The sequence below is a fragment of the Rutidosis leptorrhynchoides genome, chromosome 2 (genome assembly GCF_046630445.1).
Source record: "Rutidosis leptorrhynchoides isolate AG116_Rl617_1_P2 chromosome 2, CSIRO_AGI_Rlap_v1, whole genome shotgun sequence".
NCBI lineage: Eukaryota > Viridiplantae > Streptophyta > Magnoliopsida > Asterales > Asteraceae > Rutidosis > Rutidosis leptorrhynchoides.
Window position 1 is genome coordinate 301,713,551 of NC_092334.1, and position 6,875 is coordinate 301,720,425.

Consider the following 6,875-nt stretch of genomic DNA (forward strand, 5'->3'; position numbering starts at 1 on the left):
CTTTCCTAACTTAAAAACTTTCTAAAAATAGAACTTTCTAAATTTGGAAACTTTCCAAAAGTAGAAACTTTCCAAAAATAGAAACTTTCCTAAAATAGAAACTTTCCAAAAATAGAAACTTTCCAAAAATAGAAACTTTCCAAAAATGGAAACCTGCTAAAAATAGAAACTTTTTATAAATAGAAAGTATGTGTCCGTACGCTGTTCCAGTCAAACCGATGCTTGCCGAGTATTGTTCTATGTCTACTTGCAACATGTACAATAACTATCATACTAAGACTTGACCTAAGTTAGTTATTTATATCGACCTGCTTTATTTATAGGTCGGCGTTGTGATCATTCCTGATCACTTTACTCTATTTGCTGTTCGCTTGTTTGTGTGGTTTCTTCAGTTGCTTTTAAGGTGAGTTATAGTCCCGTTTTTACATACTTTTCAAAGTATATTTTTGGGATGTGATTACATGCATTTTTATTTACGTTTAGACACAAGTAACAGTTAAATTTAATTATTCATTGTGAGTTGGACAAAAATATTCCCTAGTCTGGTAACTGTAATCATTGGTTTCTACCGGTGAACGCGAATCCTACGGATAGATCTATCGGGTTTGACAACCCCATTTCGAGCTAGTCGCGCTAGCAATTTATAATCGGAATGTTTAGTACTTCGTAATTTGTTGTAGATACACTGTCCAAGTGTATATTTTTATTGTGTTTGGCAAGGGTAAATAAAGGGTTAAGTGATTACCAGGTGGCTCATTGATAATGGAATAATGTTTAATATTTTCTAACATTTTTTCTAAATCTTGTGGTCCAAAGTTTACTTATTATTTAAACCTATAATTCACTCAACCTTTGTTTTGACAGTTTACTTGCATGTTTTCACAAGTACTTGAGTTTTGTGATGCTTCTGCTGTGTTTAGAAGAGTCTGCATGCATTTGGGCAGAAATTATGAAACGATTTATGAAACTTAAGCTTGTATTCTATTTTTGGATAATTTAAACTTGTGGGTTTGTTGGCAAGGTTTTGTGTCAACTTTTGGTTTATTACTATGGTTGGTTGTTTTGAAACTACATATTTTGGTTTGTTTCCTTTTTGGGAAACTTTTGAAATAAAAGAATGCAACTTTGTTTACTTAATTCATTTAAGTCCGATTAACCCGTGGGACCAACTGCCGGATCCGTTAAGTGTTTTGACGGGGTCGTTACATGTTTGGCCGAGGTCGATGAAACTATTCCTCTGGAGGAAATTCATGTTGATAAGCAACTTCATTTTATTGAAGAACCTGTTGAAATTATGGATCGAGAGGTTAATGCTCTCAAGCAGAGTAGAATTCATATTGTCCGAGTTAGATGGAACGCCAGACGCGGTCCCGAGTTCACTTGGGAGCGAGAAAATCAGATGAAGCAGAAGTACCCGCATTTGTTCCCAGATGCTGAGTCAACCCCTGCACCTGCTTAAATTTCGGGACGAAATTTCCGTAACGGGAAGGTACTGTAACGACCCTACTTTTTCCGTTATCTTTTACCGTTAATTACTTAACAACCGTTAACTGTTATTCGTGCCACGTCATTTCTATGACCTATATTATTATTTTTGTAATAATATATTAATTATTATGTGTTATATGAATATTTGAATTCATATTTTAAATTGTACGTTTCTACGTGTTGCGGATTTCTATCCGGCAAATGTGACGATCGCTCCAAATCCATATGGACGAACACGTCATTCATCGATTTCATTGCGAGGTATTTGACCTTTATATGATACGTTTTGTAAACATTGCATTCTTTTAAAAAGGCACACCATAAATGAATATTTAAATGAAAGGTTTTCGACATCTGATGATTTCTACATATAGTCAATCATTGTAAATAATAGTTTACAATAATACTTCCGTTGACAATGCAGTCAAAATAAGATACATGGTGATGATTTGGTGAATGCAACGTTTCCTTGAAAAATATGTCATGTAAGACTCCATGCACATAGCTTGTCTAACACATAAGCAAACAGCGGAAGACTTCTAGGAAACCTGAGAATAAACATGCTAACAAGTGTCAACACAAAGGTTGGTGAGTTCATAGTTTTATTGTTTCATATAATCTGTATATAAAGGTGGATCACAAAATTTCAGTTGTTTCATCCAGAAACGTTTATCAAAATATTCTACGAAATTGAGCACCCTGGTAACTAAACTTAACGTATATATAATTTGTACCCTTTGTATAATCATCTTAATAGTACACGCAAACCAACGTGTACGCTTCTCAAATATCATACGTCCGTTAAAAGGCTAGTGCTCTAGCTCGGACGGGGATATCAAGCCCTATGGATCCATATACTACTACTCGCGCCCACCAGTTCTTATAACTGGCAGTTAACAGTTACCAAAGCTAAGGTATTTTCGGTTCAAACTCAGTGTAGAATTTAGTATGTACTTGTATCCATTGCGTTTAAAATAAAGTGCATGTATTCTCAGCCCAAAAATATATATTGCAAAAGTAATTAAAAAGGGATCAATGAAACTCACACATATAAATATTGTAAATCAGTTAATAAAGCATTTGCATGTATTCTCAGCCCAAAAATGTAAAGGGTAAAAGAGATCATATGAAACTCACGCATATAAATATTGTAAAACAGTTAATAAAGCATTTGCATGTATTCTCAGCCCAAAAATGTAAAGGGTAAATAGGGATCTTATGAAACTCACGCATATAAATATTGTAAAACAGTTAATAAAGCATTTGCATGTATTCTCAGCCCAAAAATGTAAAGGGTAAAAAGGGATCTTATGAAACTCACCTTAGCAGCATATAAAGTCGTTCACCAAAATGTGATCGAAACACGGATTACCAAATAACCGTAGATCTCAACCTAGAGAACATATGTTGGTCAATAAATGTCTATCAAGCTAGGTCAGGTCATAGTGTATCACAATCCTAATGCTCGATATCGACATACAAAAGTTATCCAATGTTGTTTCAAAAAGTCAATTTTGACAATAGTTCAACAAAACGAGACGTGCCTTATATAAGGATTCATTTACTCGGTTGGTAATATTTAAAAGTTCACTTTATCAGTCTCGTAAACAAGTTGTTTAAATCTTAATTGCAGATTCAAAAGCAATTTCGATTAATGTCAATCATAATTCAGTTGATCATATCTTTTAATCCGTTCATCGAAACTATTCGATATCTAAATGGAAAGTTATTGATTTTTCGCCAGCTTTCCAAAAACATGTATATCATATACCTTTTACCAGTAGTATATGTATTTAATTAGTGATTCATTATAAACTGTTTAACGACGAAATTTAGTATACAAGCATGCATAAACATGTATACTCGAGCACTAGACATGGATACACTATTAATTTATAAAAGATAAAATATAAATGCTTACGTATCAATATTGTGATTCAATATTTCAGAAAAGTACATAGACGCAACGAAGATGATAAACACTAGGTTTGACTTGAAAACAATACCCTTGAACATTATCCATAATGTCCATAGCTATAACCCATAGTTTTCTTATCTCTATCCCGCTCGAAAACCCGTTTTGAAAGTGACACTCCCATAACCTCGTCGTAATATTTTATGTAATAATATTACTAATAATAATAATAATAATAATAATAATAATAATAATAATAATAATAATAATAATAATAATAATAATAATAATAATAATAATAGGATTAATAATAATATTAATCTTAATAATAATAATAATATATATATATATATAAATATAATACGAGAGAGATAGATAAGAGTTGGAGTGCATCAGAAATCAGAAAAACGCTCGAATTTATAGATGTGGCCAGATACAGACTGCCATGCGATCGCATGGCCTTCAAGCACATTTCCCATGCGATCGCATGGGAAGGATTTACAGCTCACAAATTTTTGTCTCGTTGTTTGTCGACATATTATTTAATTATAAATATAATATAATTAATTTATATAATTAATTATATATTATATTAAATTCACGTGCATAGTGGACTTGTAATTTTTGTTCCGATAAGTCGTACGTTGTCACTCGACTTATGTCCCGGTTCCGGTTTCTCGAACGCATTTTCGTATGCTTAGAAAAATAATACTTTATGTTTCGTGACACGTACCTTTGTCAAAATATAGCCTTAAATTATCCATAAACTGTACCACTCAAAGTATATCTTAAACTTTCGAGTGTTTTGGTCATTTACTTCTATAAATCATCGTCTCGCTATTTGTTAAAATACATTTTAAAATAGTGTTTACTGTAGCAATTCACTGTAGCAAATTCAATTTCACTGTAGCAAGTAGTGATTTTCGAAAACACTGTAGCATTTTGGGTACTGTAGCAATTTGAAAATACTGTAGCATACTGGTTCATCTTAAACGCTTTAGTTAACTTATCTGAATATCAATCAAATCAATAAACGAATGTTACTATCGTTTACTAAATAACTTGAAATTATATATATGTATATATCTTTTTAATATACATAAATCAGTTTTTAAATACACATTAGATGTTATTTATAAATAAATTTTAATAATAAGTATTTCAACTTATCATATATATTCAAATAGATATTTAAACCAATAAGTTTAATGTACGGTATCAAACAATTAATACATTGTTAACTTTTCAAGTTATAGTATATATGTATCTATTTACATATAATTGTTCGCGAATCGTCGAAAACAACCGAAGGGTATTTAAATATATAAAAGTAGTTCAAAAATTTTGAGATTCAGTTTTACAGACTTTGCTTATCGTGTCGGAAATGTTAATCATACAAAGATTAAGTTTAAATTTGGTCAGAAATTTCCGGGTCATCACAGCAAATCTTTTCGGTTTTTCAAACCAACGGTCGAGTTTTTGGGATTTTTAAGTCCTAATTATTTTAAATATGATATTTTAATTTCATATGTTTATATTTAGTGTTTATATATTTTATTCGTCGCGTATTTGTTATCTCTCCGAAAAATCAATCGCGTAGTAGTATTTTCGCGTTTCAGGCATCGTTCGAGCTTTCGGGCCACAAGCAATTGCAATTAACATAAAACTGGGCCAAGAGGGACCCACCCATGTATGGGGGTCGGCCTAAATCTCCCAAGGGAGGGGGAGGACTTGTTTTGCCAATTTCTTGAACTTGATTTAATCTTAAACCTAAATCACTACTTCATTTTTCCAAAACACATTTTTTTTTCTTCTCTCTTCCTCTCTTTTTCTCTCCTAGGGCCGCCGACCACCACCACCATGTTCATCATCATCTTCCATCAATCAAGTGCTTGGATCAAGAAGCTTTCAACATAAACGCGTTCCTCTCATCATTCTCTACACAACCATATCATTTGATTCTTGATTAGGGCATAAACCCTAACCCTAGAATTTTTAATTTTTCATTACTTTTCTGTTTTTGATGTTTATTTTAATAGTATGATGATTACTCGTTATTGTAATGATGATTGTATGCGTAGAATTGCTCAAATACATATATTTTCGGTTTGATTTGATTGGGACAGCAGATTTTTCGTTTATTTCTGATATTGTAACTGATATAAAAGTGAAAATAAAGTATTTAGATGAGTTCCTCTCATCAAGACATTAATTTTAGACTCCGAATTCATGTCGTTTCGATTCCCGGAGCCCTAGATATGATCAAAATGGTATTTTGTTAAGATTGAAATGTGAAATTGATATGAACCAGGTTTGGTCCGACTTTGTGACCACTTTTAGAGTCTTTAGGGTGTGTTAGTGTGTTAGTATTGAATATGGGATGAACATTCATGTCCGGGTCATCTAAATCCGAGCCACGAATCACCCGTTATGACTAAAACACGTTTTTGGATGAATTGAAGTTACAAGTTGTTTAATGGCTGATCATCATGACTTGGGGACTGTTCTTGGTGTGTTCTTTAGTGCACCAATGTGTCGGGTGGTTTGATTAGGCGGAGATATATATAAGACTCGCCGAAAACCGACACCCGGGGCTCAAGATATGACCCGAAGAACTTTTGATTTAAAACTTATGGTTAATAATTAAAACTTATGATATAAATAATGATTTTCATTATTATTAAATTACTTATGATATAAAAAGTAATTATTATAATTTAAGACTTATGATATATATTTATTATATCATTTAATTATTACTTATGATTTAATTAACATTTTAATTAAAACTTATGATTAATAATACTTTATTATTAATGGAAAATACTTATGATAAGTATTAAACTTAAATTATAAGATTATTATTATAAGACTTATAATAAGGATTAATTAATTATTTAATTATTATAAGGCTTAGTTATTATTTAATTATAATTTAATTATTAAATACTTATGATTTAATGATTATAATTAGAAACTTATGATATGATTAATAATTCATTATTAATTAATAATACTTATGAGATGATTTAAAATTTATTATTAATTAATAATACTTATATTATGACTAATATTTAATTAATTAATTAAATACTTATGTTATATTAATTATATCATTTAAACTTATATTAACTTTAATAATTCATTTTAATTTAATTAAACTTATGTTATGACATAATTAGACATATTTAACTTTAATAAACATTATAACTTACATTATTATTACAACTTACACTTTTAAAATTAAAGTGGCTATGTTTGACCAAGGTTGACTTTTGAGTTGACTTTCGGTGGACTTTGACTTTTAGTTGACTTTTGTTGACTTTCTAATTAAGGAAATTTTCCTAACTTATAAACTTTCCAAAAATAGCAACTTTCTAAATTTGGAAACTTTCCTAAAATAGAAACTTTCCAAAAATAGAAACTTTCCTAAAATAGAAACTTTCCAAAAATATAAAGTGTGTGTCCGTAC